Genomic DNA, 27,367 nt, shown 5'->3' with positions numbered 1-27,367 from the left:
GTTTTGGGGCACCCCAAGATAGAAATCAGCATTCTCCACTCCCCGAAAAAGCAATCAAACTATGGAGAGCCGCCAGGATCCATAGACTCCCATGGACCCATGAGACCACACCTGCATTCCGAGGCCATCCTGGACATACAATCCAAGGAGAAAAGCGTGTGTTACTGCCTTCCTGTCACCCTAAATAAAGATCATGACGAGCTGCCCTCCAGGTTTACACATTGGGCCTGTGATCACATCGCCACAAAGACGCTACCCCGAATATGTGTTTCCAAACTTTTCTCCCAAAACCATGGCTCATATGCCCACCAGAATGGGATCTCTAGAGCCACACCACAGAACTCCGGCTGCCATCCCCAAGGACACTGTGCATATCAGATTTTCCCCGAACTTCGAGATTAGGAGAAACCTGGAATGCCCCTGCGTCCAACCCAATATTGCTGGCCACTCTGGACGCAAATTTGCAGTCTGAAACACCCTGATTGCCTACATCTAGGGAGACAGCCATGTCAATGATTGTGAGTTAGAAGATTGAAACTGAAAAGCCCCTAGGCCCTCAATGGAACCCCATTAGGTTTTCAGGCATCCATCCTCAGGGGCCTGTTCTGGAATACCAATTTTTGACACATCATGTGGTTCCTGAGTCACGCGACAGTACATCTCCTGTCCCCAGAATGATACCATGCTCTTCGACCTGTTCCAAATGCTCATGGTAGGAGAATCCTGAATGGCACCTAGCAACCAGCAATTCTAAGATCATATTGGTAACAAATCAGTATTGTGGACCATCTGCAAGAGATTCCGAGTCAACTAAATGCTTTGGTACTTCTCCCCAGAGCCACCAGAACGAACCTGCCATGTTCCTCAGCTGCAATGGTCAATAGAGGTGTGCTTTCCAAGCATGCATGCCGGAGAGCTCTACTTCACAAACTTTCCACATGGGGAAACCAAGAGCAAACAAAGAGGACTCCACCTGTCCAGTAGAAAGAAACTTTAATGTTTGGAGCAGCTCACAGGCTTCAGCATGAGGACCCCTCCATGGCCTCTTGACGCCACCCCTCCATTGGTCGGTCATCATAGACACAAACTCCAGAGTGAGCAAACATCTGACATTCACCCTTATTCCGGTGCTGGATGTCTCAAATAAACCACTGCACATTGCAACTTCCTTCTGCTTGGCACTGAATTGAACCGTAGCTTGAATTTACAATTCTATCCTCACCAGACTGGTCCCCAAGCCTTCTTGATAAGGAAATCTGGAGCCACAACACAGCATTCTGCTTTCCTCATCGAATGAAGTAGTGCCTGGTGAGTGTGCCCAGAAACCCCGCATGAGGATCAATCTGCTCGGCCCTCGAGTCAACCCATATTTAAAATCTGTCATGACCACTAGTGCTGTGTCTGAAAGGGACAGATCCCCGACCGAGTTTCAGCGACCAAAGAGCGGGCCCCATATCTACCATTTGGGATGGGCATGGCCCAGTAAATCATCTCTACACATCCTTGGTATTCAGACATCTGTCTGAGGACCTTGACTATAATCCCTGCCAATGGGGGAACGTGAAGCACAGTAAAGAACGCCCCTTTCCCTATTGCAATCAACCTGGCTGTTGGGATGGTTATCCAACACTCAAAGAGGGAGCCAGTTACAATACCAATAAGATTACTCCCAATCCTGAGGGATGAAATGGGCACAAACAAACAAACAAACAAAAAAAGAAATGGGCACAAACAGGCATTGTGACCCTCAGCCTGAGCATGCTTTCAAACAATCCCTCTCAGTTGCACCACCATGATCCCACATTGCAGACCTGCTACGGCTCTAGACACAAATCCTAAAGCTTGGTGGGATTTTCCAGGTGCCAACTCAGATACCGTTTCTAAAATACCTGTTTTGAGGCACCCCTATGATGGAAAATAGCACTATTCCTTTCCCCAAAAAAGCCACCAAACTATGGAGAGCCGCCAGGATCCATAGAGAGGAAAAGTCTCCCTTGGACCCATGAGACCACACCCGCATTCCGAGGCCATCCTGGACACACAATCCACGGAGAAAAGCCTGAGCTACTGCCTTCCAGTCACTCTAATTAAAGTTATTGACCAACTGTCTTCCATGTCTACGCATTGGGCATGCGATCAAATCGCCACAAAGTTGCTAACCTGAATTTGTGTTTCCAGACTTCTCTCCAAAAACCATGGCTAACATGCACACCAGAATGGGATCTCTGGAGTCACACCACAGAACTCCAGTTGTCATCACCAAGGAAACTGTGCATATCAGAGTTGTCCAAACCTTCCAGGTTAGGAGAAACCTGGAAGGCCCGTGAGGCCACCTTAATATTGCCGGCCACTCTGGATGCAAATTCGCAGTCTAAAACACCCTGATTACCTACATCCAGGGAGACAGCCAAGTCAATGATCGTGAGTTAGAAGATTGAACCTAAATTCCCCTAGACCCTCAATGGAATCACATTATGTTTTCAGGCATCTGTCCTCAGGGGCCTGTTCTGTAATACGAATTCATGAAACATCATGTGGTCCCTGAGCCACATGACAGAATATCTCCTGTCCACAGCAGGATACTGTGCTCCTCGACCTGTGCCAAACACTCATGGTAGGAGGATCCTGCATGGCACCTTATCAACCAACACATTTTAAGATCTCCTTGTTAACAAACCAGCATTGTGGTCCATCTGCAAGAGATTCCATGTCAACTCAAGGCCTTGGTACTTCTCCCCAGAGCCGCCAGAATGAACCTGTCCTGTACCTCAGCTGCGATGGTCAAACGAGATGTGCTTTCCAGGCATCCATGCCGGAGAGCTCTGCTTCACTAACTTGCCACATGGGGGAACCTAGAGCAAACAAAGCAGACTTCACCTGCCTTGTAGAAGAAAACCTTACGTTTGGAGCAACTCACAGGCCTCAGCGTGTGAACTCCTCCATGGCTTCTTGATGCCACCCCTCCATTGGTCGGTCATAATAGACAGAAACTCCAGAGTGAGCAAACATCTGACATGCACCCTTATTCCGGTGCTGGATGTCTCATATAAACCGCTGCACATTGCAACTTCCTTCCGCTTGGCACTGAATTGAACCGTAACTTGTGTTTACAATTCCATCCTCACCCAACTGGACCCCAAGCCTTCTTGATAGGGAAATCTGGAGCCACAACGCAGCATTCTGCCTTGCACATCGAATGAAGATGTGCCTGGTGAGGGTGCCCAGAAACCCCTCATAAGGATTAAACTGCTCGGTCCTCAAGTAAACCCTGATTTGTGAGCTGCCATGGCCACTAGTGCTGTGTCTGAGAGAGACTGAGTCCCGACCGAGTTTCAGCCACCAGAGAGCGGGCCCCATATCTAACATTTTGGATGGTCATGCCCCAAGTACGTCATCTCTAGCCTCGTTGGTATTCAGGCACCTGTCCCCAGACCTTGGCTGGAATCCCTGCCAATGCAGGAACTTGAAGCACAATAGAGATCTCCTCTTTCCCCATGGCAATAAACCTGGCTATTGGGATGGGTGTCCAACCCTTAAAGGGGAGCCAGTTATAAGACCAGTGAGACCTCGCCCTCTCCTCAGGGCCACCCTGGGCATAAACAGTCATTGTGATCCTCAGCCTGTGCATGCTTTCAAACAATCCCTCTCAGTTGCACCACCATGATCCTGCTTTTTAGGCCTGGTGGGTGTCTAACAAATCCTAAAACTTGGTGGGATTTTCCAGGTGCCCAGACGAAGAGCCCATCTCTGGAATCCCTGTTTGGGGCACCCCTAAGATGGAAAACTGCACTCTTCCCTTCCCCTTAAAAGCCACCAAACTATGGAGAGCCACCAGGATCCATAGAGAGGAAAAGTCTCCCATGGACCCATGAGACCAAACATGCATTCTGAGGCCATCCTGGACACACAATCCAGAGAGAAATGCCTGTGGTACTGCTTTCCACTCACCCTAATTAAAGTTCCTGACGAGGTCTATGCATTGGGCCTGCGAACACATGGAAACAAAGTCTTTAACCCAAATTGTGTTTCCAGACTTCTCTCCCAAAACCGTGCTCACATGCCCACCAGAATGGGATCTCTGGAGTCACACCACATAACTCTGGCTGCCATTTCCAAGTACATTGCATATCAGAGTTGCCCAAACCTTCCAGATTAGGAGAAACCTGGAAGGCCCCTGAGCCCACACCAATATTGACAGCTGCTCTGGATGCAAATGTGCAGTCTGAAACACCCTGGTTACCTACATCCAGGTAGATAGCCAAGTCAATGATCATGAGTTAGAAGACTGAACCTGAAATGCCCCTAGGCGTTCAATGGAATCCCATTAGGTTTTAAAGATCTGTCCTCAGGGGCCTGTTCTGGAATACCAATTAATGACACATCTTGTGGTCCCTGAGTCACAGAACAGAACATGTCATGTCCCCAGAAGGATACCTTGCACTTCGACCTCAAACAAACCCTCAGGGTAGGAGAATCCTGCATGGCTACTTAGCAACCAGCACATTCTAAGATCTCTTTGGTAACAAACAAGCATTGTGACCCATCTGCAAGAGATTCCATGTCAACTCAATGCCTTGGTTCTTCGCCTCAGAACCACCAGAAAGAACCTGCTGCAATGGTCAATGGAGGTGTGCTTTCCAGGCATCCATGCCAGAGAGCTTTGCTTCACTAACTTTCCACAAGGGGGAACCTAGAGAAAACAAACCAGACTTCACCTGCCCAGTAGAAGGAAGCCTTATGTTTGGAGCCACTCATAAACTTGAGCGTGTGAAGTCCTCCATGGACTCTTGACGCCACCCCTCCATTGGTCATTCATCATGGACACAAAATCCAGTGTGAGCAAACACCTGACATGAACACTTTTCTGGTGCTGGATGTCTCGAATAAACAGCCACACATTGGAACTACCTTCCGCTTGGCACTGAATTGACCCGTAGCATGTGTTAACAATTCCATCCTCACCCGACTGGTCCCCTAGCCCTCTTGATAGGGAAATCTGGAGCCACAACGCAGCATTTTACCTTCCCCTTTGAATGAAGAAGTGCCTGGTGAGTCTGCCCAGAAACCCCACATGAGGATGAATCTGCACTGCCCTCAAGTCAATCCCGATTTATAGGCTGCCATGGCCACTAGCGCTGTGTCTGAAACAGCCGGAGCCCCTACAGAGTTTCAGCCACCAGAGAGCGAGACCCATATCTAGAATTTGGGATGATCATGGACCAAGTACGTGATCTCTACTGATCCTTGGTATTCAGGCACCTGTCCCCAGACCTTGGCAGGAATCCCTGCCAATGGGGGAACCTGAAGCACAGTTGAGAACTCCTCTGTCCCTAAAGCAATAAACCTGGCTGTTGGGATGGGTATCGAATCCTCAAACGGCGAGCCAGTTACTGGAACAATGAGATGACAGCCACTCCTGAGGGCTGCCCTGGACACAATCAGGCATTGTGACCCTCAGTCTGAGTACACTTTCAAACAACTCCTCTCAGTTTCACTGCCATGATCCCACATTGCAGGTCTGGTACGCCTCTAGGCACAAATCCTAAAAGTTGGTTGGTTTTTCCAGGTGCCCAGACCCAGAGCCCGCCTCTGTAATCCCTGTTTTGGGGCACCCCTAAGGTGGAAAACAGCACTCTTCCCTTCCCCCCAAAAGCCACAAAACTATGGGGAGCCACCAGGATCTATAGTGAGGAAATGTCTCCCATGGATCCATGAAAACACACCTGAATTCCGAGGCCATCCTGGACACACAAACCAGAGAGAAAAGCCTATGCTACTGACTTCCTGTCCCCCTAATTAAAGTTCCTGATGAGCGGCCCTACATGTCTACGAATAGGGCCTGCGAACACATCGAAACAAAGTCGTTAACCCCAATTGTGTTTCCAGACTTCTATCCCAAAACCATAGCTCACCTGCCCACCAGCATAGGATCTCTGGAGCCACAATACAGAACTGTGGCTGCCCTTCCCAAGGACACTGTGCACATCAGAGTTGCCCAAACCTTCCAGATTAGATGAATCCTGGAAGGCCCCTGAGCCTACCCCAATACTGTCAGCCACTCTGGACGCAGATGTGGAGTCTGAAACACCCTGATCACCTACATCCTGGAAGACAGACAAGTCAATGATAGTGAGTTAGAAGATTGAAACTGAAATGCCCCTAAGTCCTCAATGGAACCCCATTAGGTTTTCAGGCATCTGTCCTCTGGAGCATGTTCTGGAATACCAGTTTATGACACATCCTTTGGCCCATAGCCACACGACAGAACATGTCCTGTCACCAGAAGGATACCGTGCTCTTCAAAGTGTGCCAAAGCCTCAGGGTAGGAGAATCCTGCATGGCACCTTAGCAACCAGCACATTCTAAGATCTCCTTTGTAACAAAGCAGCATGTGGCCCATCTGCAAGAGATTCCATGTCAATTCAAGCCTTGGTACGTTGCCCGAGAGCCACCAGAAAGAACCTGCCATGTTCCTCAGCTGCAATGGTCAGTGGAGGTGTTTTTTTCCAGGCATCCATACCGGAGAGCTCTACTTCACTAACTTGCCAAATGGGGGAATCTAGAGCATACAAACCAGACTCACCTGCCCAGTAGAAGCAAGCCTTATGTTTGGAGCGACTCACAGGCTTCAGCGTGTGAAGTCCTCCATAGCCTCTTGACTCCACCTCTCCATTGGCCAGTCATCATAGACACAGACTCCAGTATGAGCAAACACCTGATATGAACACTTTTCTGGTTCTGGATGTCTCGATATACTGCTGCACATTGGAACTGCCTTCCGCTTGGCACTGAATTGAACCGTAGCGTGTGTTAACAATTCCATCCTCACCTGACTGGTCCCCAATCCCGCTTGATAGGGAAATCTGGAGCCACAACGCAGCATTCTGCCTTCCCCATCGAATGAAGAAGTGCCTGGTGACTCTGCTCAGAAACCCCACATGAGGATCAATCTGCTTGGCCCTCGATTCAACCCCGATTTATAGGCTTTCATGGCCACTAGTGCTGTGTCTGAAAGATCCTGAGCCCCTACCAAGTTTCAGCCACCAGAGAGCGAGACCCATATCTAGCATTTGGGACTGTCATGGCCCAAATACGTCATCTCTATCGATCCTTGGTATTCAGGCATCTGTCCCCAGAATTGACAGGAATCCCTGCCAATGGGGGATCCTGAAGAACAATAGAGAACTCCTCTATCCCCAAGGCAATAAACCTGGCCGTTGGGATGGGTGTCGAACCCTCAAAATGGGAGCCAGTTACAGGACCAATGAGACCATGCCCACTCCTGATGGCCGCTCTGGACACAAACAGACATTGTGACCCTCAGCCTAGGCATGATTTAAAAAATCCCACTCAGTTGCACCGCCATGATCTCGCATTGCAGGCCTGGTACGCCTCTAGGCACAAATCCTAAAACTGGTGGGATTTTCCAGGTGCCCAGACCAGAGCCCATCTCTAGAATCCCTCTTTTGGGGAACCCCTAAGAATGAAAACAGCACTCTTCCCTTCCCCCAAAAAGCCACCAAACTATGGGGAGCAACCAGGATCCATAGAGAGAAAAAGTGTCCCTTGCACATGAGACCACACCCGCATTCCGAGGCCATCCTGGACACACAATCCAGAGAGAAAAACCTGTGCTACCACCTTCCAGTCACCCTAATTACAGTTCCATACGAGCTGCCCTCCAGGTCTATGCATTGGGCCTGCAATCACATTGCTGCTCACCCTAATCCAAATTTGTGTTTGCAGACTTCTCTACAAAATTCATGGCATACATGCCCTCCAGGGTGGTGTCTCTGGATCCACATGACAGTACTGTCCCTGACATACCCAAAAAAATTGTGCCCGTCCCAGTTGCCCAAACCTTCTAGATTAGGAGAAAACTGCAAGGCCCGTGAGCCTACCCCAAAATTGGCGTACTCTCTGAACGCAAATGGGCAGTCTGAAAAACCCTGATCACCTACATCCAGGCAGACAGTCAAATCTATGGTCAAGTCAGAATAGTGAACCTAACATGCCCTGGGACGTAATTGGAACCCTAGATTCAGTTTTCAGATATCTGTCCTCAGAAACCTGTTCTGGAATGCGAATTTATGATACAACATGTGGTCCCTGGGCCACACAACAGAATATCTCCTGTCTTCAGAAGGAAAACGTGCCCTTCCATCTATGTGAAAGCCCAGGGTAGTAGAATCCTGCACAGCACCTTAGCCACCAGCACATTTTAAGGTCTCCCTGGTAACATACCAGCATTGTGGCCCATCTGAAAGAGATTCCATGTCAACTCAAGGACTTGGTACTTCGCTCCAGAGACACCAGAACGAACCTGCCATATTCCTCAGCTGCAATGGTCAATGGAGTTGAGCTTCCAGTTATCCATGCAGTATAGTTTTGCTACCCAAACTTTCCACATTGGGGACCTGGAGCAAATAAACCAGACTCCACCTGTCCAGTAGAAGGAAACCTTGATGTATGGAGCAGCTCATAAGCCTCAACGTCAATCACCTCCATGGCCTCTTGACGCCACCCCTCCATTTGTCAGTCATCATAGACACAAACTCCAGTTTGAGCAAATATCTGACATCCGCTTTATTCAGGTGCTGGATATTTGAATAAGCCCCAAGACATAGGAACTGCCTGCCAATTGGCAATGAATTGATCCGTAGCTTCTGTTTACAATTCCATCCTCACTCCACTGGTCCCCAAGCCCTCTTGATAGGGAATTCTGGAGCCACAATGCAGCATTCTGCCTTCCCTATAGAAAGAAATGCATGGTGAGTCTATCCAGAAATCCCATCCGAAGATCAATCTGCTCTGCCTGTGTGGGAACCCCGATTTAAAGGATACCCTGGCCACTAGTGTTGTGTCTGACAGAGCCTGAGCCCTGACCTAGTGTCAGTCAGCAGAGAGTGGGACCCACATCTAGCATTTGGGATTGCCATGGCTCAAATATGTCATCTCTAGCCATCCTTGGTATTCAGGGTCCTGTTCCCAGTCCTTTGCTGGAATCCCTACCAATAGGGGAAATTAAAGCACAATAGAGAACTCCTCCTTCCTCATGGCAGGATATTTGGCTGTTGGGATGGGTGTCCAAAACCTAAAGGGGGAGCGATTTATGAGACCAATGAGACGACGCTCACTCCTGAGGTTGGCCCTGGGTGCAAACAATCATTGTGGCCCTCAGCCAGAGCATGCTTTCAAATAATTCCTCTCAGTTGTAACACCATGGCCCCTCATTGCAGGCCTCATACGCCCCTAGGCCCTAATTCTAACCCTCGGTGGAATGTCCCAGACGCCCAGAACCAGAGCCTCTTTCTGGAATCCATGTTTTGGGGCACCCATAAGATGGAAAACTGCACTCTTCCCTTCCCCGACATAGGCACCAAACTATGGAGAGCTGCCAGGATCCATACAGGGGAAAAGTCACCCATGGACCCATGAGACCACGCCTGCATTCTGAGGCCATCCTGGACACACAATCCAGAGAGAAAAGCCTGTGCTACTGCCTTCCAGTTACCCTAATTAACGTTCCTGACGAGCTGCCCTCCAGGTGTACGCATTGGGTCTGCGATCACTTCACCACAAATTCGCTTACCCGAATTTGTGTTTCCAGACTTCTATTCCAAAACCATGGCTCACATGCCCACCAGAATGGGATCTCTGGAGCCACACCACAGAATTCTGGCTGCCATCCCCAAGGAGACTGTGCGTATCCGAGGTGCCCAAACCTTCCACATTAGGAGAAACCTGGAAGGCCCCTGAGCCCACTTCAATATTGCCGGCCATGAGGGACGCAAATGCACAGTCTGAAACACTCTGATCACCTACATCCAGGGAGAAAGCCAAGTCAATGTTCGTCAGGTAGAAGATTGAACCTGAAATGCCTCTATGCCCTCAATGAAACACCATTAAGTTTTCAAGCATCTGTCCTCAGGGGCCCTAACCGACTTTGAGCCATCAGAGAGAGGGCCCCATATGTAGCATTTGTGATTATCATGGCCCAAGTACGTCATCTCTACCCTTTCTTGGTATTCAGGCACCTGTCCTCCGACCTGGGGTGGAATCCTCACCAATGGGGAAACCTGAAACACAATACAGATCTCCTCCTTCCTCATGGCAGGAAACTGGGCCCTTGGGAAGGTTGTTCAACCCCCAAAGTGGGAGCCAGCTACATGGACAATGAGACCATGGCCACTCCTGAGGGCCGCCCTGTCCACAAACAGGCATTGTGACCCTCAGCCTGAGCATGCTTTCAAACAAGTCCTCTCATTTGCACCAACATGATTCTGCATTGTAGGCCTGGTACACCCTTAAGCCCAAATCCTAAACCTTGGTGGGATTTTCCAGGGACACTGATCCAGAGCTTGTCTCAGGAATTCCTATTTTGGTACACCCTTAAGATTGAAAACTGCACTCTTCCCTTCCCAGAAAAAGCTACCAAACTATGGACAGCCACCAGGATCCTAAGTGAGGTAACATCTCCCATGGACCCAAGAGACCACACTTGCATTCAGAGACCATCCTGGACACACAATACAGATAGAAAAGCCTGTGTTATCACCTTCCAGTCACACTCATTACAGTTCCTTACGAGCTGCACTCCAGGTCTACACATTTGGCCTGCGATCACCTTTTCACTTACCCTAACCTGCATTTGTGTTTGCAGACGTCCCTCCCAAAACTATGGCTCCTATGTCCTCAAGGATATGGTCTCTGAATTTAGGCCACAGGACTGTGCCGGCCATCTACAAGGAAACTGTGCCTGCCAAAGCAGCCCAAACCTTTCAGATTAGGAGATAAATGCAAGGCCCCTGAGCCCAGCCCAACATTTTTGGCAGGGCTGGACTCAAGTGCCCGTCTGAAACACTCTGATCACCTACATCCAAGCAGTCAGCCAAGTCAATGTTCCTGAGTCAGAAGATTGAAACTGACATGCCCCTAAGACTTCATGGGAACCATGGATTAGGCTTTCAGGCATCTGTTTTCAGGGTCCTGTTCTGGAATACCAACTTAGGATACATGTGGTCCCTGAGCCACACAACAGAACATCTCCTGTCCCCAGAAGGAAACTGTGCCCTTCGAACTGTGCCAAACCCTCAGGGCTGGAGAATTCTGCACATCACCTTAGACACCAGCACATATGCTAGTTTGGCTATAAGTGACAAGACATGTTTGAACTGCTTCCTCTGGGGCAAGCTACCCAGGGGGCTGAGTTGAAATGGACTCTCTGAGGATCTGTCGTAATGTGGGTTTGTGTCCATGGAGACCGTGGAATGTGCTAGTGGCTCAGGGGCCTTGCAGCATTTGCCTAACCGAAGGGTTTGATATGGCTCCAATAAAAAAAACGCCCCATGTGGAGATGAGAGAGGTTCTGTTTGGTGCCTCAGAAAAGTTCCATATGTTGGTCTTTAAAACAGTTCTCTGAGGAGAGACACCTGGAAAAAACAAAGCTACGGTTCAGATTAGTGCCTAGGTACCTCTCCGTTTCAATCTTCTGTCTCTGGGGACATTGTCTGAGTGTCTAAGTGGAGATAGTTGCTCAGCTGGTGTCAGAGTGCTCCTCTTAGTCCATGGTAGCCTACACTATTGGCATGGCCTCAGAGACCTTGGAGGTTTCTCCTAATCTGTAGGGTTGTGGCAAGTGGATTGGGCATAGTTTTCATGGAGAGGACAGGCACAGTCCTTCAGTTTGTCTCCATAGGTCCTAGCCTGGGGGTGTGTGGGTCAGGACTGGGGGCACAAATGTCTGAAAACACAAACTCGGCTTAGGTGTGGTGCCGAGTGTATGGCAGGCCGGATCCACACACCGTGAGGTGAGCTCCTCAGCTTATGAAAGAAGGGCGAATGGGAGGCAGTCACACAAGCATTTGTCTCTGGATGTTGTGTCCCCCATAGCTGTGGAATGTAGGGGTGGCCTCAGGTCTATGGAAGAGTCTCCCTCTCTGAGGAGTTGGACCACCTCCAAAGATTTTGGGGTCATTTTGTGGGAAGGGTGGAGTCCTGTTGTCTGGCTCAGGTGTTTCTCCAGGAGAGGGACTCCAGATCATGGCCCTGGGTATGAGTGACTGGAAAACTCGAACTCGGGTAAGGATTGGGATAATAGGGGCTTGGCCAGTCCCATATGCGGGCCCTTGGTTCAGGCCGTGAGAGGCTTTACTTCGACATGGAGCTCATGCTCACGGTCACAATGCGAGTTTGTGCCCAAGGCGGCACTCAGGTTTGGGCTTGGACTCAGGGACCATGAAGGTTTCTCTTACCCTGAAGGTATGAATCCATGCCAACAGCAAGGTTTAAAGCCATGGGGAAGGAGGAATTTTGATTTGTGCTTCAGGTACCCACCTGCGTGGGGATTTGATATAATGTCTAGGTTCAGATGTCAGAGAACACGTGTTGGGAAGAGATGACGGCTTAAGGTCATGGCGTGTCAGATGCGCTGGGTGTGAGGCCAGCTCAGCTTGTGTCAGGATGCCCCTGTTGTACAGGGCGGCTTCCAGTAGTGGGATGTCCTCGGGGGCCTTGAGGTTACTCCTATTCTGCGGGGTTGTGGGCAATGGAATGGGCAGCGTCCTATAAGAGAGCAGTCCTTTGGTGTGGCCCCAGTGGCTCCAGCCTGGAGGCTGTGTGTGCCAGGGCTGTGGGGACAGATGTCTAAAAACACAAACTCGGCTGAGGTTTGGGCCGAGGTTATGGCAGGAGTGATCTACAGTTCGTGAGGTGAGCTTCTCATGATTAGAAAGGAGGGCGAGTGAGAGGCGGTCGTTCAGGTTTATGTCTCTGGATTTTGTATTCACGTTGGTCGTTTAATGTAGGGGTGGCCTCATGGGCCGTGGAAGAGTTTCCCTTTCTGATGATTTGCCCAACTCCCAAGAGTTTGGGGTCATTCTGTTGGAAGTGAGGAGTCCTGTTTTCTGCCTCATGTGTCCCCCTAGTATAAGGATTCTAGAGCAGAACACTGGGTACAGATAACTGGAATACCCGCCCCCTGGTTAGGCCTGGGGGCCTATGGGCATGGCAAGCCTCATATTCGGGCTCTTCGTCCTCCCACTGAGAGGCATTACTTGAAGAGTGGACTCACGCTGAGGGTCACAATGCGTATTTGTGCCCAAGGCGGCCCTCAATCATGGGTGGGGCCTCATTGAGAATGCAGATTTCTCCTACACTGAAACTTGGACATGCCAACCTCAAGGTGTTTTGCCATGGGGAAGGAGGAGTTCTGATTTCTACATCACATTCACCTCTGGGCAGTCATTGGAGATAAGGTCTAGGTTCAGAAGCCTGAAATCTGAGGTTGGGAAGAGATGACGACCTAAGGCCATGGCAGGTCCAATGTGTTCAGTTTGGGGCCAGCTTTCTATGTGTCATTCAGGAGGTATGTGCTCAGGCTGTGCCAGACAGGGTATTAGTGCCCAGATAGGCTGTATAATTGGGGTCAGTCGAGTGGTGTGCAGAAGATAATCATTTGGGGTTTCTCGGTAGCCCCATAGGGCAAAATTTTCTTCTGGAGGGCAGGCAGAGTGCTGCATTCTCGCTCCGAAATTGCCAAACTGGAGGGCTTTTGGGCCAGGATTGTGAGGATGTACGTCTGAGAACACAAGCTTGGCTTGGTTTCGGGGCGAGGACAGGGCAGGAACACTCTGCAGACCTGAATCGAGATTTCGTGCATCTGATGCCAGGGCGAGGATCAGACGTTGGCTCAAGTAGGAGTTTGTGTCCATTATGGCCCCTTCATGAAGGGGGATCATCACGAGGCCATGGTGTTTATCCATGATGGGAGTAGTGAGATGCTCCAAACCACAAGGATTTTCTGCGGGTCAATTGAAACATGTTGGATGACTCCAGGACATCCCAGATGGAACGACTCCAGAACAGGGTTCTAAGGATGGATGCCTTGGCAGTCTGCCTCACATTCCAATTGTCTCCTAGTAACAGGACACATTTGATCTGCTGGCTCTGGCGTAGCAATCGATGGGTCTGAGTTGAAATGGATTCTCCTGAGGATGGGTCATAATGTGGGTTTGTGTCCATGGAGACCTCGAAATGAGTCGGTGGCACTGGGACTCTGAAGGGTTCTCCTAACCAGAAGCTTTGACACAGCTCCAGTGAGCAAGTTTCCCATGGGGAGACAAGATTTGTTCTAATTGGTGCTTCAGTAATCCCCATAAGTGGGTATTGGAAACCAGAGCTCTGAGGAGAGATGCCTGGAAACCTAAGCAATGGATCTGATTAGGACCTAGGGTCCTGTCCGGTTTAATCTTCTTCTCTTGGGTCATCTGTCTATGGGTCTGAGTGGAGGTAGTTCCTCAGCTGGTTTCAGATAGTCCCTGTTTGTTCCAGGAAGTCTACACTATTGGGATGGCCTCTGTGACATAGGAGGTTTCTCCTAATTTGCAAGTTTATGGCCAATGAAGTGGACAGAATTCCTTTGGGGAGGGAAGGCACAGTCCTGAGGCGTGGCTCCAGGGGCCCAAGCATGGAGGGTGTGTGGACCAGAGCTCTGGTGACAGAAGTCAGAAAACAGAAACTCGGCTTAAGTTTGGGAACATAGTTATGGGAGGCCTAATCTACAGACCTTGAGGAGAACTCTTCAGATATGAACAAAGGGTGAGTATGAGGCACTTGCTCAAGATTTTGTCTCTGGATTTTGCATCACCGATGGTTGTGGAATGTAGGGGTGGCCTCATGGGCAATGGACGAGTCACCCTCTATCGGGGATTTGGCCCGATCACGATATTTTGGGGCCACTCTATGGGATGGGAAGAGTCTGTTCTGATTTCTTAACTCAGGCGTGCCACTAAAAGAGGAATTCCAGAGCAGAGCCCTGGGGAGGGGCGGATGGATAACCCGAACTCTGGTTAAGATTGGGGACCTAGGGGCATCACAAGCCAGATATGCGGGACCTTGGTCCAGCCCTTGAGGACAGGGCTCACACTGAGGGTCACAATGCATGTTTGTGCCCAACGCAGCCCTCAAGCATAGGCTGGGACTCATGAGCCATGCTGGGTTTTCCTACACTGAACTTTGGACAACACGCCAACCACAAAGTTTCTTGCCATGAGGAGGGAGAAATTCTGATTTCTGCATCAAGTTCACCCCTGAGCAGTGATTTGAGATAAGTTCTAAGTTCTGAAGCCTTAAAACAGAGGTTGGGAAGAGATGAAGACCTAAGGCCATGATGGGTCCAATGTGCTCAGTGTGCGAATGTGGGTTGGGAGGTCCAGGCTCAGGCTTTGTCAGTAAGGACATTAGTGCCCAGGGCAGCTTGTATAATTGGGGTACTGTCAAGTGGCATGCAGTTTGATCCACATTTGGGGTTTCTGGGTAGTTCCAGAGGGCAATGATTTTTTTCTGGAGGGCAGGCAGAGTGCTGCATTGTAGTTCTGGAATTGCAAAACTGGAGGGCTTGTGGGCCAGGAGTGTGAGGATGGAAGTCTGAGAACACAAGCTAGGCTTAGGTTTGTGGCTGAGGGCACAGCAGTCACACTCTGCAGAGCTGAAACGAGATCCCGTGCATCTGAATTCAGGGTGAGGATCAGACGATCGCTTAGGTTGGTGTTTCTGTCCCTGATGGCCCTTTCATGAAAGGGGGAGGATCACGATGCTATGGAGGTTTTCCCACGATTGGAGTTGTGAGATTCTCCAAACCGCAAAGATTCTTCTACGGGACAATTGAGACCTGTTGTTTGGCTCCAGGACTTCCCATATGGAATGATTCTGAGCAGATTTCTAAGGATGGATGGATGGGCAGACCACCTCGCATTCCAATTGTCTCCTAGTGACAAGACAGGTTAGATCTGTGGCACTGGGGTAGCAACCAAGGGGGCTGAGTTGAAATGGACGCTTCTGAGGATGGGTCCTAATGTGGGTTTGTGTCCATGGAGACCTTGGAATGAGGCGGTGGCACTGGGGCCCTGAAGTGTTCGCCTAACCAGAGACTTTGGCACAGCTCCACGCACAAGTTTCCCATGTGGAGACGAGATTTGTTCTGATGGTGCCTCAATAAACAGTCGTATGCTGGTGTTGGAATCCAGGCCTCTGAGGAAAGATGCCTGTAAACCAAAGCAATGGATCCAATTAGGGCCTAGGGGCCTGTTCGTTCCAATTTATCTCTAGGAACATCTGTCTCTGAGTCTGAGTGCAGGTAGGTCCTCAGAAGGACTCAGATTGCCCCTGTTTGTCTTGGGCAGCCAACTCTATTGGAATGGCCTTGGGGACTTTGGAGTTTTATCCTATTTTTAGGGTTGTGGCCAATGGGATGGGCAGAATTCCTTCGGAGGGGGAAGGTACAGTTCTCAGGTTTGACTCCAGCGACCTGAGCCTGTAGGGTGTGTGGGCCAGGGCTGTGGGGACAGTTGTCTGAAAACACAACTTTGGCTTAGGTTTCGGGTCATAGGTATGGCAGAACTGATCTACAGACCGTGAGGAGAACTCTTCGGTATATGAACAAAGGGCGAGTTTGAGGTGCTTGCTCAGGCTTTTGTCTGTGGATATTGTGTCACTGATGGCCGTGGAATGTCCGGGTGTGCTCATGGGCAATGGACGAGTCTTCCTCTCTGGGGATTTGGCCCGATCCCAAGAGTTTGGTGTCATTCTGTATGAATGGAGGAGTCCGTTTTGTTTTTTTACCTCAGGTGTCCCAGCAAAAGAGGAATTCCAGAGCAAAGCCCTCGGGAGTGGCAAATGGAAAAACCGACCTCTGATTAAGAATGGGGGCTATGGGCATGGTAGCCCCATATGCGGGCTTTTGGTCCAGGCACTGACTGGCCTTACTTGAGGACAGGACACACGCTGAGAGTCACAATGCGTTTTTGTGCCCAATGCACCACTCTAGAATGCTCATGGGCCACGCTCATTTCTCCTACAATGAACGTTGGACAACATGCCCATCACAAGATTTCTTGCCAAGGGGAAGGAGGACTGTGATTTCTGCATCATGTTCACCACTGGGCAGGGATTGGAGATAAGGTCTCGGTTCTGAAGCCTGAAAAATGAGGTTGAAAGAGATGACAACTTAAAGTCATGGCAGGTCCAATGTTCTCAGTGTGTGGCCAGGTGTCTGATTTATGGTTGGGAGGTCTGGGCTCAGACTCTGTTAGACAGGACAATAGTACCCAGGGTAGACTGTATAATTGGGGCCTAGTCGAGTTGAATGCAGGTTGATCTTCATTTGGGGTTTCTGGATAGCCCCATAGGGCAACATTTTTCTTCTGGAGGGCAGGCAGGGTGCTGCATTGTGGCTCCAGTATTGTCAGACTGGAGGGCTTGTGGGCGAGGAGGGTGAGGATGGAAGTTGAGAAAAGAAGCTGGGCTTATAATTCAGGGCGGGGGCATGGTAGGCACACTCTGCAGAGCTGTATCGAGATCTCATGCATCTGAATCAGGATAAGGATCAGATGTTGGCTCAGGTTGGCATTTCTATCCATGATGGCCCTTTCATGAAGGGGACTGGGAAGCATGGTGCAAAGGAGGATTTCCCACGATGGGAGTTTTGAGATGCTCCATGCAGCAAGGATTTTTTTTTTTTGCGGGACAGTAGAGACCTGTTGGATGGCTCCAGGACATCTCATATGGGATGACTGCAGAGCAGGGTTCTAAGGCTGGATGCCTGGGCAGCCTGCATCACATTTCGATTGTCTTTTTGTGAAAAGACAGGTTTGATCGGCTTACTGAGAGTGAGTAAAGAGGATCCTGCAATGTGCTACAATGTGGGTTTGAGTCCATGGAGACCTTGGAATTTTGGGGTGGCACTAGGGCCCAGAAGGATTCTCCTAACCGTATGTTTTGACACAGCTCCAATGAGCACATTTCCCATGTGGAGATATGTACTGATGGGTCCCTCTGGAAACCCCCATATGCTCATATTGGAAACCAGGCCTCTGGGGAGAGATGCCTGGAAACCAAATCAATGGATCTGATTAGGGCCTAGGGGCCTGTCCAGTTCAATATTCTTCTCTGGAGACATCTGTTTATGGGTCGGAGTGGAGGTAGTTGCTCGGCTGGTGTCAGATCGCCCCTGTTTTTCCTGGGCAGCCTACATTATTGGGCTGGTCTCGGGGACTTTGGAGGTTTCTCCTAATTTATATGGTTGTGGCCAATGGAATGAGCAGAATTCCCTTGGAGAGGGCAGGCACAGTCCTCTGGTGTGGATACAGGGGTCCCAGCCAGGACAGTGTGTGGGCCAGGGCTGTGGGGACAGAAGCCTGAAAACACAAACTCGGCTTAGGTTTCGGGACATAGGTATGGCAGGCCCGATGTACAGACCATGAGGACAACTCTTTGGGTTATGAACAAAGGACGAGTGTGAGGTGCTTATTCAGGCTTTTGTCTCTGGATTTTGTGTCAATGATAGCCATGGAATGTGGGGGTGGCCTCATGTGATATGGACGTATGTACCTCTCTGGGGATTTAGACTGATCCCAAGAATTTGGGGTCATTCTGTGGGATGGGAGGAGTCCGTTCTGTGTTTGTTTGATTTTGTTTTGTTTTGTTTTACCACAGGTGTCCCACCAAAAGAGGAATTCCAGAGCAGAGCCCTGAGTGGGGCGACTGGACAACCCAACCTCTAGTTAAGATTGGGGGCCTAGGGGCATGGCAAGCCCCATATGCGGGCTATTGGTCTAGCTACTGAGGGCCCTTACTTGAGGACAGGGCTCATGCTGAGTATCACTATGTGTGTTTGTGCCTAATGCTGCCTTCTTGCACGGGTAGAGCCTCATGGGCCATGCTGGTTTCTCCTACACTGTACATTAGAAAACATAACAAACACAAGGTTTCTTGTCATGGGGAAGGAGGACTTTTGATTTCTGCATCACGTTCGCCCCTTGGCAGGGTTTGGAGATAAGGTCTAAGTTCTGAAGCCTGAAAAGCTAGGTTGGGAAGAGATGACGAGCTAAGACCATTGTGGGTCCAATGTGCTCAGTGTGCGGTCAGCTGTCTGGGTGTCGGTCAGGAGGTCTGGGTTCAAGCTGTGTCAGACAGGGCACTAGTGCCCAGGGTGGACTATATAATTGGGCTACAGTCGAGTGGCGTGCAGGATGATCCTCATTTGGGGTCTCTGGGTAGCCCCAGAGGGCAATGTTATTTTTTTTTCTGGACGGCAGGCAGAGTGCTGCATTGTGGCTGTGGAATGCCAACAGGAGGGCTTGTGGGCCTGGAGGGTGAGGACTGGAGTCTGAGAACACAAGCTAGGCATAGGTTCGGGTCGAGGGCACTGAAGGCACACTCTACAGAGCTGAATCGAGTTCTCGTACACCTGAAGTGAGGGTGGGGATCAGACATTGTCTCAGGTCCGAGTTACTGTCCAAGGTGGTCCCTTCATGAAGGGGGGTGGGGCAACACGAGGCCATGGAGATTTTCCCTTGATGGGAGTTTTGAGATGCTCCAAACTGCTAGAATTTCTTCTGCGGGCAATTGAGACATGTTGGATGGCTTAAGGATGTCCCATATGTAAAAACTCCAGAACAGTGTTCTAAAATTTGATGTCTGGGCAGCTCACTTCATATTCCAATTGTCTCCTTGGGACAAGAGAAGTTCAATCTGCTGGCTCTGGGGGAGCAACCAAGGGTTCTGTGTTGAAATGGACTCTCCTGTGGATGGGTCATAATATGGGTTTGTGTCCTGGGAGACCTTGAAATGGGGCGGTGTCACTGGGGCCCTGAAGGATTCTCCTAACCGCAGGTTTTGACACAGCCCCAACGAGCAAGTTTCTAATATGAAGATGAGATGTGTTCGGATCGGTACCTCAGGAATCCCCCGTATGCTGGTATTGAAAACCAGTCCTCTGTGGCGATGCCTGGAAATCAAAGCAATGGATCTGATTAGGGCCTAGGGTCCTGTCCGGTTCAATCTTCTTCACGGGGGACATCTGTCTACGGGTCGAGTGGTGGTAGCTGCTTAGCTGGTGTCCGAGGACCCCTGTTTGTCCTATGGTGCCAACATTATTGGGATAACCTCAGGCACTTTGGAGGTTTCTCCTAATTTTTATGGTTGTGGCCAATGGAATGGGCAGAATACCCTTGCTGAAGGCATGCACCATCCTGAGGTGTCACTTCAAGGACCCCAGCCAGGAGGGTGTGTGGGCCAGACTGTGGGGACAGAAGTCTGAAAACACAAACGTGGCTTAAGTTTGGGGATGTAGGTATGGCAGGCCGAATCTACAGACCATGAGGAGAACTCTTTGGGATATGAACAAAGGGCAAGAGTGAGGTGTTTGCTCAGGCTATTGTCTCTGGGTTTTGTGTCAATGATGGTCTTGGAATGTCGAGGTGGCCTCAGGGCCATGGATGAGTCTCCAACTCTGGGGATTTGGTCCGATCCCAAAATGTTGGGGTGATTCTCTGGGATGAGAGAGGTCCATTCTGTTTTCCTACCTCAGGTGTCCCACCAAAAGAGGGATTCCAGAGCATAGCCTTTGGGAGGGGCGAAAGGACAAACTGACCTCTGATTAAGAATGGGGGCCTAGGGGGATGGCAAGCTCCATATGCAGACCCTTGGTCCAGTCACTGACAGGCCTTACTTGAGGACAGGACTCACGCTTAGGGTCACAATGCGTGTTTGTGCCCAATGCAGCTCTCAAGCATGGCTGGGGCCTCATGGGCCATAATGGTTTCTCTTACAGTGAACGTTGGAAAACATGCCTACCACTAGCGTTCTTGCCACGGTGAAGGAGGAGTTCTGATTTCTGCATCACATTCACCCCTGGGCCTTGATTGGAGTTAAGGTCTAGCTTGTGAAGCCTGGAAAACGAGGTTGGGAAGAGATGACGACGTAAGGCCATGGTCAGGTCCGATGTGCTCAGTGTGCGGCCAGATGTCTGGGTGCTAGTTGGGAAGTCTGGGCTCAGCCTTTGTCAGACAGGGCATTAGTGCTCAGGGTAGACTGTATAATTGGGGTACAGTAGAGTGGCGTGCAGGTTGATCCTATTTGGGGTTTCTGGGTAGCCCAATAGGGCAACGTTCATCTTCTGGAATGCAGGCAGAGTGCTGCATTGTGGTTCCAGAATTGCCATCCTGAGGGCTTGTGGGCCAGGAGTGTGAAGACAGAAGTCTGAGAACACAAGCTAGGCATAGGTTTCAGGGCGAGGGCACGGCAGGCACACGCTGCAGAGCTGAATCGAGATCTCTTCATCTGAAGTCAGGGCGAGTATCAGACGTAGGCTCAGTTTGGAGTTTCTGTCCATGATGGCCCCTTCATGAAGGGGGCAGGACATCACGAGGCCATGGAGGTTTTCCCACGATGGGAGTTGTGAGATTCTCCAAACCACAAGGATTCCTTCTGCGGGACAATTAAGACCTGTTGAATGGCTACAGGACATCCCATAGGGATGACTCCAGAGCAGAGTTCTAAGAATGGATGCCTGGGCTGCCCGCCTAGCATTCCATTTGTCTCCTTGTGATAATACAGGTTCAGTTTGCTGGCTCTGGAGGAGCAACCGAGTGCACTGAGCTGAAATGGACTCTCCTTTGCATGGGTCATAATATGGGTTTGTGTCCATGGGGACCTTGGAATGGGGTGGTGGCACCAGGGTCCTGAAGGTTTCTACTAACCAGAGGTTTTGACACAGCTCTCACGTGCACGTTTCCCATATGGAGACGAGATTTGTTCTGATGGGTCCCGCAGTAAAGCTCCATATGTGGCTATTAGAAACCAGGCCGCTGAGGAGAGATGTCTGGAAACCAAAGCAATAGATCTGATGAGGTCCTGGGGCCTGTCCGGTTCAATCTTCTTCTCTGTGGACATCTGTCTCCTAGTCTGAGTGGAGGTAGTTGCTCAGCTCATGGCAGATAGCCTCTGTTTGTCCCGGGTGGCCTACACTCTTAGGATAGCCTTGGGGACGTTGGAGGTTTCTCCTAATTTGTTCTGATTGGTGCCACCCATACATTCCATGGCCATCATTGACACAAAATCCAGACAAAAACCTGAGCAAGCGCCTCACACTCGCCCTTTGTTCATATCCCGAACAGTTCTTATGATCTGTAGATCAGGCCTGCCATACCCATGTCCCCAAACCTAAGCCGAGTTGCAGTTTTCAGACTACTGTCCCCACAGCCCTGGCCACACACCCTTAAGGATGGGGCACCTTGTGCCAAACCTCAGGACTGTTCCTGCACTCTTCAAGGGAATTCTGCCCATTCCATTGGCCACAACTGTACAAATTAGGAGAAACCTCCAAAGTCCTCAGGGCCATTCCAATAGGGTAGGCCACCTGGGACAAACAGGGGTGATCTGACACAAGCTGAGCAGCTAGCTCCACACAGACTCGGAGACAGATGTCCACAGAGAAGAAGATTGAACAGTACAGGTCCCTAAGCCTTAATCAGACCCATTGCATTGGTTTCCAGGCATCTCTCCTTAGAGACCTGGTTTCCAATACCAGCATATCGGGGTTTCTAGAGGCAACCATCAGAACAAATCTTGTCTCCACATTGGAAACATAGTCGTTGGATCTCTGTCAAAACCTCTGGTTGGGAAATTCGTTCAGGGTCCCAAATCCACCGCCCCATTCCAAGGTCTCCATGGACACAAACGCACAATATGACCCATGCTCACTCTGTGTGAGCCCTGTCCTCAAGTAAGGCCTCTCAGTGACTGGACAATGAGCCAGCATATGGGGCTTGCCTTGCCCCTAGGCCCCCATTCAAAACCAGCAGTCAGGTTGTCCAGTCACCCATCCCCAAGGCTCTCCTCTGGAATCCATCTTTTGGTGGGACACTTGAGGTAAAAAACAAACAAACAAACAAAAAAACAAACAAACATAGATTATGCTGAGTGAAATAAGTCAAGCAGAGAGAGTCAATTATCATATGGTTTCACTTATTTGTGGAGCATAACAAATAGCATGGAGGACAAGGGGTGTTAAAGAGGAGAAGAGAGTTGGGGTAAATTGGAAGGGGAGGTGAATCATGAGAGACTATGGACTCTGAAAAACAATCTGAGGGGCTTGAAGTGGCGGGGGTGTGAGAGGTTGGGGTACCAAGTGGTGGGTATTATACAGGGCATGGATTGCATGGAGCACTGGGTGTGGTGAAAAAATAATGAATACTGTTTTTCTGAAAATAAATAAATTAAAAAAAAAACATAAAGAACTCCTCCCACCCTAAAGAACGACAACTAACTCTTGGGATCGGGCCAAATTGCCAGAGAGGGATACACGTACATAGCCAATGAAGCCACCTCAACATTCAATGGCTAACATTGACACAAAACCCAGAGAAAAAATTTGATGAAGCACTGCACATTCACCCTTTGTTCATATCATGAAGAGTTCTCACCATCTGTAGATTGTGCCTGTCATACCTATGTCCACAAACCTAAGCCAAGTTTGTGTTTTCAGACTTCTGTCCCCACATCCCTGGCCCACACACCCTCCAGGATGGAGCCCCTGGAGCCACACCTCAGTTGTGTGCTTGCCCTCTCCACGGGAATTCTGCCCATTTCATTCGCCCCAACACTACAGATTAGGAGAAGCCTCCAAAGACTCCGAGGCCATCCCAATACTGTGGGCCACCAGGGACAAAGAGGGGTGATCTGACACAATCATAGCAACTACCTCCACTCAGACTGGTAGATAGATGTCCCCAGAGAAGATTGAACCAGACACGCACTTAGGCCCTAATCAGATTGTTGCTTTGGTTTCCAGGCATCTCTCCTCAGAATCCTGGTTTCCCATGCCAGCATATGGGATTTCCTGAGGTACCAATCAGTAAAAATGTCCTCTCCAAATTGGAAACTTGCTCTTCAGAGCTGTGTCAAAATCTCCACTTAGGAGAATCCATCAAGGCCTTATAGTCACTGCCCCATTACAAGGTCTCCATGGACACAAACCCACAATATGACCCATCCTCCAGAGAGTCCATTTCAACTCAGCCCACTCGGTTGCTCCCCCACAGCCAGCAGGTCGAATCTACCTTGTCGCTAGCAGATAATTGGAATGTGAGACGGGCTGCCCACCAATCCATCCTTAGATCCCTGCTCTGGAATTGTTCTCTTTGGGACGTCTTGGAGTCATCCAACAGTCTGAACAGTCCCACAGAAGGAATCCTTGCAGTTTGTAGTATCTCAAAACTCCAATCATGGGAGTACCTCCATGGCCTCGTGAGATCCTCCCCTTCATGAATGGGCCATCATGGACGGAAACTCCAACCTGAGCCAATGTCTGATCCTCGCCCTGACTTCAGATGCACGAGATCTCAATTCAGCTCTGCACAGTGTTCCTGCCATGCCCTTGCCCCAAAACCTAAGCCTAGCTTGTATTCTCAGACTTCCATCCTCACACTCCCGACCCACAAGACGTCCAGTTTGGGAATTCTGGAGCCACACTGCAGCACTCTGCCTGCCCTCCAGAAGAAAAACGTTGCCATCGGGGCTACCCAGAAACCCCAACTGAGGATCAACTTACACGCCACTTGACTGTACCCTGATTTTACTGTCTACCCTTTGCACTAATGCCCAGTCTGACAGACCCTGAGCCCGGACCTCCTGACTGAAACCCAGACAGCTGGCCGCACACTGAGCACATCGGACCCACCAAGGCCTTAGGTCTTCATCTCTTCTCAACCTCGGTTTGCTAGCTTCAGAACCTAGACCTTATCTCCAATCACTTCCCAGGGGCGAAGGTGATGCAGTATCAGTACTCTGCCTTCCCCATGGCCAGAAACATTGTGGTCAGCATGTTGTCCAACGATCAGTGTAGGAGAAACCAGAGTGGCCCATGAGGCTCTGCCCATGCTTGAGTGCCACGTTTAGCACAAACACGAATTGTAACCCTCAGCGTGATCCCTTTCCTCAAGTAAGACCTCTCATTGGCTGGAACAAGAGCCCGCATGTGGTGCTTTCATGCCCCTAGGCCCCCAATCTTAACCAAAGGTCAGGTTGTCCAGTTGACCCTCTCCAGGGCTCTGTTCTGGAATCCCTCTTTTGATGAGACTCCTGAGGTGAAAAAATAGGAAGGACTCATCCCATCCCACAGAATTACACCAAACTCTTGGGATTGGGCCAAATCCCCAGAAAGGCAGACTCTTCCATGGCCCATGAGGACACCTCGACATTGCACGACCATCGGTGACACAAAATCCAGAGAGAGAAGCCTGAGTAAGTGCCTCACAGTTGCTCTTTGTTCATATCCCAAATAGTTCTCCTCATGGTCTGTAGATTGGGCCTGCCATACCTATGTCCCGAAACCTGAGCTGAGTTTGTGTTTTCAGACATCTGTCCGCACAGCCCTGGCCCACACACCCTCCAGGCTGGGGCCCCTAAAGCCACAACTCAGGACTGTGCCTGCCCTCTCCAAGGGAATTCTGTCCATTCCATTGGCCAAACCTTAAAGATTAGGAGAAACCTCCAATGTCCCCGAGGCAATCCCAATAGTGTAGGCTGACTGGGCGAAACAGGGGTGATCAGACACCAGAGGAGCAACTACCTCCACTCAAACCAATGGACAGATTTCCGCAGAGAAATAGATTGAACTGGACAAGCCCCTAATCCCTAATTGAATCCATAGCTATGGTTTCCAGGCATCTCTCCTCAGAGGTCTGGTTTTCAATACCAGCATATGGGAGTTTCCTGAGGCACTGATCAGAACAAATCTCATCTCCATCTGGCAAACTTGCTCTTTGGATTGTCGTAAAACCGCCTTTTAGGAGAAACCTTTAGTGCCCCGGTGTCACCGCCCCATTCCAAGGTCTCCATGGACACAAACTAACATTAGGACCTATACACGGGAGAGTCCATTTCATCTCAGACCCCTCGGTTGCTCCCCCAGAGGCAACAGATCGAACCTGTCTTGTCGAGAAGATACAATAGGAATGTGAGACAGGTTGCCCAGGCATCCATCCTTAGAGCCCTGCTCTGGAGTCATTCCTTATGGGAGGTACTGGAGCCATCCAAAGCTCTTAATTGTGCCGCAGTAGGAATCCTTGTGGTTTGGAGATTCTCACAACTCCCATCGATGGAAAATCTCCATGGCCTCGTGACGCCCCGCCCCCTTCATGAAGGGGACATCATGGACAGAAACTCCCACCTGAGCCTACTTCTGATCCTTGCCCTGACTTGGATGCACAAGATCTCAATTCAGCTCTGCAATGTGTGCCTGCCGTGCCCCCACCCCAAAACCTATGCCTAGCTTGTGTTCTCAGATTTCCGTCCTCACACTCCTGGCCCATAAGCCCTCCTGTTTGGTAATTCCGGAGCCACAATGCAGCACGCTGCTTGCCCTCCAGAAGAAAAACATTGCTTTATGGGGCTACCCAGAAACCACAAATGAGGGTCAACCTGCACGCCAGTTGACTGTATCCCAATTATACAGTCTAGCCTGGGCACTAATGCCCTGTCTGATGCAGCTTGATGCCAAACCTCCCGACCGACACCCAGACAGCTGTCCTCACACTGAGCATATCGGACCTGCCATGGCCTTAGGTCGTCCTCTCTTCCCAACCTTGGTTTTCAGGTTCAGAACCTAGACCTTATCTCCCATCTCTGCCCAGGGGTGAACGTGATGAGTAAATCAGAACTGCTCCTTCCCCATGGCAAGAAACCTTGTGGTAGGCGTGTTGTCCAACGTTCAGTGTAGGATAAATCAGCATCTTCCATGAGGCCCTGCCCATGCTTGAAGGCTGCATTTGGCACAAACAAACATCGTGACCCTCAGCGTGAGCTCTGTTTTCAAATAAGACCTGTCAATGCCTGGACCAAGAGCCTTCATACGGAGTTTGCCATTCTCCTAAGTTCCAATCTTAAGCAGAGGTTGGTTTGTCCAGTCGCCCCTCCCCAGGGCTCTGTTCTGGAATCCCTCTTTTTATTGGACACTTGAGCTATAAAAACAGAAAGACTTTTCCCATCCCACAGAATGAACCAAAGCTCTTGGGATACGGGCAAATTTCTAGAGAGGGAAACATGTCCATGGCCCATGAGGCCACACCGACATCCCATGGCCATCGTTGATAAAAAATCCAGACAAAAGCCTCAGCAAGTGCCTCACATTCGCTCTTTGTTCGTATCCCGAAGAGTTCTCCTCACAGTCTGTAGATAGGGCCTTCCATACCTTCGTCCCCAAATCTAATCTGAGTTTGGGTTTTCAGACTTCTTCTGTCATCACAGCCCTGGCCCACACGCCCTCCAGGCTTGGGTCTCTGGAGCCAAAACTCAGGAATGTGCCTGCCCGCTCCAAAGGAGTTCTGCCCATTCCATTGGCAAGAACAATACAAAATAGAGGAACCTCCAAAATCCCCAAAGTTATCCCAATGGTGTAGGTCGTCCAAGACAAACACGGGTGATCTGCCACCAGCTGAACAACTACCTCCACTCAGCACCGTAGACAGATATCCCTAGAGAAAAACATTGACCTTACAGGCCCCTAGGCCCCAATCAGATCCATTGC

This window comes from Neovison vison, chromosome 7 (assembly GCF_020171115.1).
Source record: "Neovison vison isolate M4711 chromosome 7, ASM_NN_V1, whole genome shotgun sequence".
Lineage (NCBI taxonomy): Eukaryota > Metazoa > Chordata > Mammalia > Carnivora > Mustelidae > Neogale > Neogale vison.
This window is presented reverse-complemented; position numbering follows the sequence as displayed.